Genomic DNA, 12,927 nt, shown 5'->3' on the forward strand with positions numbered 1-12,927 from the left:
CCAGTTACTGGTGGGGAGGTATGATTCCAAGGTGTTTGACACCAAACACAACATGTTTCCATGCAGCCATTCCAAAGTTAGCATTTACCATAAGGTTTTAATGCACTTAAGAGTATATGGTTTGGCTGCATCACAAACATCCCCGGAATAAAGGTTCCGAAGGCTGCAGAGGGGCTCTGCTCATGCATGGGCACCCTCTCACAAGAACCCAGCACCCTGCCCTCAGGATTGATAAGGTCTGCCATAGGGGCGACGATAGGTTTATATGTGCAGTGAAATAGATAGATATAGTGAACCTATATCTAAGTAAGGGGTGCATACACCACCTTACACTGGCTGCTGTAGCAGACCTGTTGTGGCATTTTGAATGGTCTCCCAGGGGTGGCATAATGCATGCTATAGCTCCTGAGAGGCCTCTGGGGTATCTATGCCCTGGGTATATAATATACCATATACTAGGGACTTATAAGGGTACCCCAGAATCCAATCTGTGGTGTACCTAAAGTACATGCAATCCATTTTAGGGGGAAAGCAGATAGACTGGAGTCCTGATAAACAGGATACCAGTCAAACTAAGTCGAAAACCAGCAATACACCAGGCAAAAAGTGGGGGTAACCATGCAGTCAGATTCAACCTTCCTACAGTCACCACACGACGCAGCGGGTGCATCGATCTCCGAAGACCGAGACCGGCACATCGAATCCCACACAAGGCCGCCAGGCGTGCACGCATCGTACCGATGCGTCGCACCGCATCAAGACGCCATCTTTGTTGCATCACACCGGAGCGTCGCATCGCATCGAGGTGCCATCTTGTCGCATCGTCAACGGAACACAGTGAGAAAACGACCATCAACTCCCCACACAGTAAAGAAGCGACGCATCACCTCCCCTGCGCTGCAGTAAGGAACTGACGCATCCACTCTTCTGAGTGTAAGGAACGACGCATCACCTTCCCTGCTACCCTTTTGTTTGCTTTGCGTAACACATCCAAGGTACTTTGAGAGAAACGTGTCGCATTTACAATCTGCATTGAACTGAGTTAGTTCTATCATTTGAGAGTCATATTTTTGATACTGTATTGTGGATTTTTGTCGTTTGATCTTGTTTAGTAAAGATTACTTATTTTTCTAAACTGGTGTGGTGTCCATTTGTCGTGTTTTCACTGTTACTGTATGTGTTCACAAATACTTTGCACACTGCCTCTGAGATAAGCCTGTCTGGTTATTTTACTAGTGTATCCCCCTTTCCCTGACTAGATGCAAGGGTCCCTATTTGGACAAAGATGCAAACCATTACCAACTAGAGACCCCCATTTCTAACATTGGTGGTCAGCGGTGAGGATTTGGACATACATTTGTGACTTACATACAGTGATTGGTGTACACTACTAGTGAGTGCAGACCATTACGCGACCACATACATTTTTTGCAGAGTCTTTTCCAAGGAACTTCTATTTTGGTTGAGAACTGCCAATTTTCTTTCACCATGAGCAATGCAGCATCCATTGCACCTGCAGATTTTGATTTGAAAGAATAAAGGGTTGATACCTACACTGCCACAACTCAAAGCTGTTTGCAAAAAATGTAAAATCTCCATGAAGGGCCTCACTCAGAAAGGAGGAACACCAAAAGGCGCAGAGGGCCTGGTTGGAAGCAAGGAGTGCCAGTGAGCATCTTGAAGATCCTATGGTGGAGGGGGAGGATTTAGAAGTGCAGCGAGACGGGTCATTGGGCCTGGATGGGGGGAAAAGTGCCTTCCAGAGTGGGCAGCAGTGTTTCTTCAAAGGGCCCTACCCCAGAAGAGCTGGAGGACAGGGAGAGGAGTAGAGTGCATGCAATGGAGCTAGCCAAGCTCAAGGTGGGGAGTCAGAATAACATAGAAAAGGGGAAACTGGAGTTAGAAAACAAAAGGTTGACCTTGGAAGAAAAGAGGATGCTTTTAGAGCATGAGAGAGTGGTGAGGGAGCTGGAGCTGGAGCTCAAAACAAAGAGTTTAGAGATCACTCCCTCTGGTGGCAGCACACCGTCAGTGCCTGTAGAAGGGAAAGTATACATACCAAAAGATGTGATTAAGGACTTTGTGAAGCATGAGGACATTGGTCAGAGGTTTAAGGCTTACGAGGTAGCCATGACATACCCATAGAATCCCTGAGAAGGACTGGGGAGCGGGGCTGTGGGGCCGCTTTGTCAGTGATGGGAGGGACACCTTGTTAGACCTGCCCAGAGAGGATCAGAATTCCTATGCCCCTATGAAGGAAGCCTTAATGTCCAGGTATGGGTTGACCCCAGAGCTTCATAGGCAGAAATCTTGGAATTGCAAGAAGCTGAAGTCTAGTACCTGGTTGGAGTATGTGTCTTTGTTTTGTAGAGCATTGGATGGTTGGGTGAAGGGTAGCAAAGTATATGATTTTCAGGCGCTCTATGATTTGGTTGCATGGGAGCACTTGTCCAGTAATTGCTTTCCAGAGCTACGCCAGCACCTGATTGATAGTAAGCTAACTGTGCCCAGAGAGCTTGCTATGGAGGCGGACCGCTTGGTCAGTACCCGGGTCCACAAGGGTCATGTGGGAGACTTCGACAAAGGTGGACAGGGTCCCGAGCAGAAGAGTGGGGGGGACAAGGGTAAACAGAGGGAGTGCCAGAAAGGGCCCCAAAGTAATCCCCAAAGAAACAAAGGGAAGGGAATCCCAGCCTCCCACTGAGAAGAAGTCTTTGTCGCATCGCACCGGATCGTCGCATCGCATCGAGGCGCCATCTTGTTGCATCGTCAACGGAACGCAGTAAGAAAACGACGCATCAAATCCCAACACATTAAGGAAGCTACACATCACCTCCCCTGCGCTGCAGTAAGGAACCAACGCATTCACTCCCCTGAGTGTAAGGAACAACGCATCACCTTCCCTGCGACCCTTTTGTTTGCGTTGCGTAATGCATCCAAGGTACTTTGAGAGAAACGTGTTGCATTTACCATCTCATTGAACTAAGTTAGTTCTACCATTTGAGAGTCATATTTTTGATACTGTATTGTGGATTTTTGTTGTTTGGTTTTGTTTAGATAAAGATTACTTATTCTTCAAAACTGGTGTGGTGTCCAGTTGTAGTGTTTTCACTGTGTTATTGTATGTGTTCACAAATGCTTTACACACTGCCTCCGAGATAAGCCTGTCTGCTCGTGCCAAGCTACCAAGAGGGTGAGCAGGGTTTATTTTAGGAGTGTATCCCCTTTCCTTGACTAGAAGCAAGGGTCCCTATTTGAACACAGGTGCAAACCATTGCCAACTAGAGACCCCCATTTCTAACAAGTATTATTTCACACATTTGAATTACTGATTATTTTGATAACAATTGATTTATTGTGTAAATTGTATTTTTAATGTTTTTATATCTAACAAAGGATCCATTTAATAAAACATATCTATATTAGCTTTTGGTTTCTGTGACACTGGTTGGATGTGTATGGATGTGACATGTCATTTTGATGGCATGCTTCTAAACAACCCAAAGGGAAGTTTTTTGTGACTTATTGTCACCTATTACCTCAGCCACATTTGACAGACGAGAGATCTCTTTAGGTAAATTCAAACTTTTTACCTTGAAATTCAGCACCACTATCCCCTTCTTGGGGCCTGAATCCCTCACCTTCCAGACCCCAAAACCTTTTTACCACAACCCTGCTGGATCTCCTACCCCTCGTATTCTCAAATTTGCTAATTTTTCTATTTTGAGAGATTTAAATGTTCACTTTGATGATTCTTCGAACACTGATGCTACTGCATTTGTAGACTCTGTAGGGGTGCTAAGATTATCCTCAATTACTTGGAACACCTACTCACAAAGCAGATCACCTTCAAGACCCTATTTTTTCAAATCTCGCTACACTCACTACTTCCATCCCTCTTCCCCTTACATGGTCTGACCACTTTGCTGTACCCCAATAATAAATTAGACAATCACTGCAGTCCCTGCAGAATCCCATTCACACCACCTCAGTCTTAAGTGAATTCTACCTCGGTCTTTAGCACCCTCCAATAAGCCCTTTGAAGGCCTCCACATATTACCTCACCAGGTGGTGCTTTTAGCAACTCACGTTGAGCTGTACTGGGAACAATTGTCCCATTAAAATAGCACACCTCTCGTTGGAGCTTCCCTGCTGCACCCTACTGCAAAAAGCGTGAACACTGCTGGATAATTGCGTACAATACCTCTGCCAAATCCACTTATAAGCTGGGAGTTAAAAAGTACCAACTCCTGATTCACAACACGTGTGCCAATTTTTTTGTCAATACAATTTGATCTTCCAATTCTTCTCAGGAAGCCTTCTATATTGTAAAATATCTCCTCCATCCTCGGGTATGTGGCAAGTCTATCTCACTCTCTCAGGAGCATTTTTCTAATTTGGCCTCATTTCTTATAAATACAATTGTCACTATATATTCGGGTCCCCCACCAACCTTTGGAGTTCGCTCTTTCGACCTATCAACTCACAAATTGACAATTTTCTTTCCACCTTGAACTGCTTCTCCTTAGAGGAAGTTCCCAATGTGATGTCTTCCATCAGATTTGGGACCCCGTCTGATTCTTGTCATCCGCACATAACAGCACTGGTTCCTAACATCCTACATCCAATACTTACTGAGCTCTGTACTTTCTCTTTTCGAATTGCTGCCATCCCTTTCCCTTTGAAGCATGCACGCATCATTTCTCTTCTTAAAAACCTTCCTTGGATCTAAACGCTCTCAGTAATTACCAGCCTTATTTCCCTCCTACCATTTCTGTCTAATGAGCTTGAGAAAGCAATCAATTGCCAACTTTGAAAGTACCAAGAAACAACATATTAGACACATCTCAATCAGGTTTTGTTTACTCCACTGCACAGCAACAGTGATGGCATTCATTACCAGTGATCTCAGAAGGCTATTCAACTGAGGCAGCTTGGCTTCCCTCATTGTGCTTGACCTGTCAGCAGCCTTCAAGATGGTTTGTCATTCTTCTCTTATACATGGCCTCCTCAATCTGGATTAGTACAAACAAGCCTACCCGTAAATGGATTAGATCATTAGTTTATTTCAGGTTTCTCATCCTACCATTCTAATGCCATCCCTGTGAACTGTGGTGTCCCTCAGGACATGTGTTGAACCCCATTTTTATACAATATAAGTATGTCACCCAAAACCTGCCTGGTATTTTCCTCTGAGCTTAATATTATTCCATCTGCTGATGACGCACAGATCATCTTCTCCATTTCTAATAACACAGTTTAATTTTTGCACTTGCATGAGCACAGTAGCAACATTGATGTAGGCAATCTGCCTTATGTTGAATGGTAATACAACTGTGGTACTGCATCTGGTCTTCAGCCTTGTGGCCTAAGTAATTGAGACCAATCTCCACTCAGGTCAGCTCAGCACAAAACATGAACTTCATGTTTGACAATAAACTCTCCTTTTCTAAACAGATCAATTGTGTTTCTGGAATCTGTTTTTCCCATCTATGTATGATGAGGAAAATTACTCTTGACGGTTTCTGTCCGTAACACAATAAGGTACTCCTGCATGGCTTCATGATTGAACTAGGGAAACTCTATTTATCTGAGACTTCCAGATTATCTCACTAATTGTCTTCAGATAATTCAAAACTCGGCAATCCATTGGATCCTAAATATGCCAACTACTTCTTCTGTCTCAGCCCATGTTATGATCACCCAGAGCCCTCTAATGTGCCCTGCCCTGACCTAAGTCACCACTATCCCCGCAAGATCACATGGGACCCCCTGAAACATTGTAGTCATGCAAAACACAAGGGGAAAGTGTCACAGGCAGTAGGAGCATTCAGGAATACACTAGTCACACATGCAAGTTTGAGGTACACAGTGGTTGAACCTAACATTATAGCATTTAAGTTATCAAGTGCTTAAAGGGCCATCTGTCCACAGAATTCACCAAAAATCTGATTTGGCCCACTTGTACTAGGTTACCTACCTTACTTTCTGGGTGGCTATTTTTAAGCAAGAACCTTCTGGAATATTCTTGGTGGCCATTTTGATTCCAGAATCTCGGGGCCAGTTTGAATCCAGACCCTATAAAAGTCATGCCTGTCGGCCACACATTGCTCAGCGATTGGAGACCCAGCACCAACAGAAACACGCTCCAGTTCTGTTGTCAGATTTACCTGTGCAATCCTGTCCACCATCCTGGAACAACTTCAGTCTTGATTGTCCAGACATCCCAGCAGACATCATCCCAGCAGACATCATCCCAGCATCCCCAGTCTTCACTGATTCCGGCACTACGAAACCTGCAAAGACTCAGATGAGTACAGTTCGCCCTAAGCCACAATATGGGAGCTTAACATCTCGCTTATTTAGAAATATGAGAGGCTACTCTTCAATTTAAGAGAACATTTATAAGACATTGTATAAGGCTAAGCATGATTATTTGAGGTGGGCGGTGTGAACCTAACAACCTGATAAAGCTGACATATTTTTAGCGCAATTGACAGTGCAAGATTCTAGGGGGCAGATTTACAAGCCCCTTGCGTCATTTTTGCGCCGCTGTTGCATCACTTTTTGTGACGCAGCGTAAAAATGCGGCCCATTTACAAGGTAACACATCTAGGGAGATGCGTCACGTTGTAAAGCCCTGCGTCACATTATACCTGCGTCGGGTATAATGTATGCAGGGTGGGCGTTCCAATGCAAAAAAGCCACGTAGAAGTGACGCAGTGAAATCTACAAGATTTAACTGCACCACTTCTAGGGCGCCACTGCGTCAAATTCTTATGCCTGCTTGAAGCAGGCGTAAGGAGTGACACAGCACAACAAGGATAGGCCTCCCCCTGCATTGCTGGAGTTGCGTTGTGATTGCAACACGACTCCAGCAATGCAAGACTTTCGCATCGACAGATGCGTCAGAAATTCTGACGCATCTGTCAATCCTTGCGCCATGGTGCTCCGTATTGTAAATATGGCGCATCAATAGTGGCGCAAGGGTATCGCAGGCTGGTGCAGGGAAAGTGACACATCTTTACAGATGCGTCACATTATTCTAAATCTGCCCCTGGGTGCTCAAAGGCTAAGGCGCATTTGGGCAAACTCACAGAATACTTCCAACTGTATGACCCACACAAGACTAACTTGTCAAAAACATTCAAAGCTATCATCAGGGGGAAGTGTAAAGCCCTGTTGTTCACTCTGGACAAACAGAAAGCCCAGGAGAGGCTAACACTCTAGCCGGAACTTCAGGGAGCAGAACAGGCTCATAAGAAAAATCTATCCTTCGCTTTGCAACGGAAAGTTAGTGCTTTGAGGGGGAAACTCAATGAGAACTTTACCAACAGGGCGGAATTCACTCACCTACTTCTCAAACAAGCATTTGCAATGCAATAGGTCTCGCATTTGCGAGAGTTTGAGCTATTGGCATTGTAAATGACAATGCTTTTAATTATGTGTCTTGAAAACGTGCAAGTGGTGCTTATAGTCCTTGCTTACGAGAAGCAAGGCTGGCAGTAACTGCGCCTCTTACTGCCAGCCTTGCTTCTATAAGTACAAAGTGCATATTTACACACCGTTTGCAAGTTTTCAAAACACACAAATAAAAGGCGTTGTCATTTACAATGCCAATAGCTCAAACTCTCGCAAATGCGAGACCAATTGCATTGCAAATGCGAGACCAATTGCATTGCAAATGCTTGTTAGTTGTGATTTCACAGGTTGACCTGGAATTTACCCTGCATGTAAAAATGTGTCCGGTGCACATTTAGCCGTCCTTGATGCTTGCATCCTCTGTTTTATAGTGTAAGGCAAGACAGGGGTTGGGGCTGTAGTCAATATGGAGACTCACTTGGTATGCTGTAAATAATCGCAAGGAAGACATCTGGGTTTCCCTTGGCAGACTTGGTTAGCTGATGCCAAAGCAGTGACGGTAGCACTTGAAGACGGACAGAGTCCGTTACTTCCAGCCCTAGAACAATGCCGTTTTACTCTGTATTACATCAACAAATCTTTCATTTTGCCTCAACTACTTTCATTTTTTCTTGCACCAATGCTTCACGACCTTCAGAAGCCTTGCAGACTCCTAAAAGCACAGCCCACCCACTAGAGCTCTGGGGACACGCTGCAAAGCATAGCACGATGTATGGCGAAACGGTAAGGAATGCGGGGAGGGAGTAGCTGTATGGAGGGGGCGTCAGGGGCTGAAAGGTTCTGCCGCGATGCCTTCATCCTGGTGGGGCTAGGAAACGAAGTCTGTAGACCTGGATGAATATGGTGGGGTGCGGCAGATGGCCCATGGCTGGCTTACACTGGAGGGGGTGCAGGGACAGCTGGGGATTGGAGAGGAGCGACCCGATGAGATGCGCAGGAGGATATGTGGCAGTAGGAGGAAGCGTTCGCCTTTGTGTAGTGTGTGTTTGCGAGCAAGAGCGAGATGGAAGGGAGAGAGTGTTTGCAAAATATGAGTTTTTGCATGATTAACCTGGTAAGATAAGACGTAAATTTTCCATCACCCCTGTTCACGTGTTTTTTGAGAGTTGTCCGCCAGCCATACCTTTACTGTAAGCACAGAAGAAGGCACATGCTTTGGCTGGAAGGGGGGGGAGGGGAATGGGCAAGGGGGGGGACTACTTAGTGCACAATGATCGGGAATCACTTAAGTCAGTGCCTAATTGTGCCATGGGGTACTTCTGAGTACACACTCAATCGGAGCATACGAATGCTTTTTGAAGCATGCAAAAAATTGCAATGACAATGAAGTCTAAATCCGTTTTCCAAGCAAATAATTATTTAAACACCACTTTTAAAAAAAAAATTTAAGAACGAAACACTACCTTTTCCAGCCCTAAAACAAAATAACCCCACGAATCCTGCTGTACATGAAGAGTGTTTCTGCAAGTGTACTGTTCTTTAATATGGAAGCTTTGACACTAATAGGCCTATTATGGAACTGCACTGTGAAGTACGTATTTAAAGTGCTATTTTTGTTTAACTGGTAGTCTGAACTCGTATATCTTGAAGTGCTTTCCATATGCTATGTGAAATTGCAGCAAGACGTGGTCTAGAAATAACAGAGACAAATGCAATGCTGCCTATCGAGTTACTAATGCAGGGAGAACTAACAAAACGGATGCAATTGAAAGACTTAACTGGAGCCTTGTGTACCTCCTGCTCTAAGCCTAACACTGTGCCCCTTGTAATATCAGCATGGCGATAGTATGGAGATTCCGAAGGGATGAAATACTGAAATACCACCCCAGTGGCCAGCGTGTGAAACTTAGGGTGTGGCCTGTTTTAGTGCCAAACACCAGTAACATGCTGGTTTCATACAAATAACTTCTGAGCAAATCCAATCACAAAGAGATGAAAAATATCCCTGTCCAACCCCTAGGGTGTGTAAGGCTGTAAGAATGCACCATTGATTTTCCCGGACAAAGAACCCAAGGTTCCAAATGTCTTTTGGTCTGTGCTCAGTGTGTTTACAATGAAGCGTTTTTCATCCAAACCTTAAACCCCTGTAAAGAATGTGCAGCTGACACTAATGTTAGTGGATTGTGGGGCTTCATTGAGTAAATATGGGCACAGAAAAAGAACGCAGTGTGCCACAAGTGGGAAAGGACCCCGCAAATAATGTTCCCTCAGGTACTGAAGATAGCCCCAACCCCCCCCCTAGTTTAAAATAGCCCCCCCCCTTAAAGTGTGTATGTAATAGCGCCCCTGACAGCAGATGCAGTGTTTTAAACTTTGGCCATGCGGGAGTTATGGCTGGAGGTCCGCGTGCACGAGTGGACACAGAAAACAACAGAGATACCGGTGATTGGAGAGCTCTGGGGCCAGCATGCATTGGCACGGTGTGATCCTGGTCACTCGTAAAGAAGAACCCACGTGTGCCGGCAGGAAGGCCAGTGTAATTAGTGTTGTCAGAGGGAGAACACGTGGAAAGTATGCGGCCAGGAAAGTGTGAGAATGAGCCGGTTAAAGCAGGGCGAGAGGCAGAGAGGAGTAGGTGTTTTTAGCGAGATAGAGAGGGAGGGAACACGGAGAGCTGTGAATGCAAAGAAAGATGTAGCGGTGAGAAAAGGAAGGGTGTAAAAGAGGAAGGTATTTCACGGGTTGCTGATAGCAGGGAGAATGGATAAAGGCAGAGGAGGAGTGAAAGAGGTGAAGCTGGCGAAAGATGAGGAGGGAGCGGGTGTATGCTCAGAGCTTTGTCATAATTTGTGCTATTAAACGCTGCAGGGTGGCACGACTTGATGGGCAGTGCTCACGAGAGCACACCGACACCCAAACACATGGCATGTGACTCGTGTCGGTTTGTACAGATTTCTATCTGGTTTTCGTAGTGTTTAGCATTATTGGGGCCCCATAGGTCATTTAAGTGCCTGCTGCATGTTTCCTCTGACAGACGGTCACTTGAGAGCAATGTATCGGAGTTCGGAGCTGATCAATAACGTGTCCACAGGACCCGATGTGTTCTCGGCTCAGAGGGGAAACAGCAATTAAGGAGGATGTCTCTGTCTCCCTTCACGCCCAGGGAGGAGGGAGATGCGAGCAGAGCATCAAATGGCTGGGTGAGAAGGGAGGAGGGAATGCAAGGGTCAAAGCGGTGAAAGTGAAAGTAATCGAGCAGAGCATCAAAGGGCTGGGTGAGAAGGGAGGGGGGAATGCAATTAGCAGAGGAGCAGCTGTGCACGTGCATGTGATCGTGCACTCAAGGTTTAGGCCAGCCAAAAGACTGGGTAGCACTTTGAAAATCCCACACATAAAATGTCTCTTCGAGCCTTTGGCTCGCGAAACCTAAAAATGACATATGACGAGGAGAATAAGGTGGGATCTCCTCTAGCGCGACAACTCACAGCCAAACATGAGAAAGATTAGATTGGCAGTATCATCGGGGAATCAGGGCCGCCGGCTGCATCGGAAACCGATAAGGCCCAGGTATTCCGGGAATTCTACGAATGTGTTTACACCTTCAGGCTGGTGGATGGCCCAGTGCAGGAGGATTATTTGATAGGACTGGAGTTTCCTCAGGTAACGGCAGACCACAATGAGGTCTGACTCTTGGGGGTACTAAACGGGATGAAGAGGTTCAGTCTGCTATTGACGCCCTGAAGCTCCATGAATTGCCCGGCCTGGACGGGCTCACAGCCCAATTTTATAAAACCTTCAGGTCAGATTTAGTGCCCCATTTAACAGCTCTGTTTAATCACATGGCAGAGGTCCGTGTTGTAACCCGTACAATGAGTGAAGTCGTAATCACAGTCATTTTGAAAACAGGCAAAGACCCCCACTCCTGTGGCTCATACAGGCCTATTGTGTTGCTCAATCTAGATGCCAAAATATATTGTAACATACTAACAACTAGACTGGATGACATTACGCCCAGCTTGAGCCACCCAGATCAGTAGGTTTTACAAAGGCAGGCAAACACATGATAACTTGTGGACGGCGCTCCATCTGGTCAGAAAGGCAAAAAAAATGATTCCAGCAGTCATTTTGGTGCTAAACGCCGTAAAAGCTTTCAACCGGTTGCATTGGTCATTACTTTTCCACACCCTACTTCGGTTTGGCTTTTGTGAAAGCTTTATTGACATAGTGCAGGCGAACTACGCTAAGCCACAATTGCATGTCTTGATCAACAGGGTGGGATTGTGCCTCTTCAATTTGGAGATGGGGACAAGACAGGCATGCCCTTAGCACTGAGCCTCTAGCAGCCAAAGTGCACATAACCTCCTCCATTGAAGGCCTCCCATTCGGTTCAACAGAACACAAAATCTCACTATTTGCGGATGATGTGCTATTGTCCCTGACCTCACCGTAGACATCTCTGGAGACCGCACAGTCCAAACTAACTCTTTACGAGATGGTAACTGGTTTTCGCATCAATCTGCAAAAATCCTTTTTGCTTAATCTAACCCTGCCTACCAGAGAACCTGACACCCTGGTGGTCTCCACTCCTTTCCAATGGGCCAAAAAAGGCATCACTTACTTGGGTATAAAAATCACCCTGAGAATCGATGACATGTATCGGGCAAACTACCCCCTGCGCCCACAACAACTAAAAGTTGACCTTAGAAGGTGGGCTCCCATGTACATCGCATGGCTTGGTCGGATTCACGTGATAAAAACGACTGAAGCTGTTGTATCTCCTTCAGAGGCTTCCCATTGAATTAGCTCATGATTTTGTGCCCGCGCTGCGCTCACTGTTGACTTCCATTATATATGGCAGGACCTTAGGACCCGCCTGCCATACAGATTATTATGGCTGCCAAGAGAGTCCGGTGGCCTGGTCCTCCCTGATTTCCATCTTTACTGCAAAGCAGCATAATGCAGAGTGATCTCCGAATGGGTCCTGCGAGAATCTGGCAAACACTGCCCCACATGGATAGAGCAGTGGTGGGCAGATATATTTGGGATGTACTCCGGAAGCCGAAGATGAACCGACCCCCTACCGCATCCCCCTTAGCATCACCACTAAAATGAAGGTCATGGTATGGGATGACGTAATCCGAGCCTCGGAGCGGATCACGTTCCCCTCCCTGTTTTCCCCTATCCACTCTAAAAAGGCTTTTCTGCCTGCCCTGCACCTAGGGCCTTGGGATCTGTGGAAGGAGGGAGGCTGTATCACCATCTCTGATTTGTTTCATAAATCCGCACATTTGAGAATTGCCAGTTTGAATTTGCTCTTCCAAACTAGGGGGCAGATTTACAAGCCCCTTGCGACACTTTTACGCCGCCGTTGCGTCACTTTTGTGACTCAGTGGTGGCGTAAACCATGCGCCACGTTGCGACCTTTTTACAACGTGACGCATCTAGGCAGATGCGTCACGTTGTAAAGCCCTGCGCCACATGAAACCTGCGTCAGGTTTCATGTGGGCGTTCTGTCGCAGGGTGGGCGTTCCCTCGCAGGAAAGCCTCGTAAAACTGACGCAGTGA

This window comes from Triturus cristatus, chromosome 5_2 (assembly GCF_964204655.1).
Source record: "Triturus cristatus chromosome 5_2, aTriCri1.1, whole genome shotgun sequence".
NCBI classification, from domain to species: domain Eukaryota; kingdom Metazoa; phylum Chordata; class Amphibia; order Caudata; family Salamandridae; genus Triturus; species Triturus cristatus.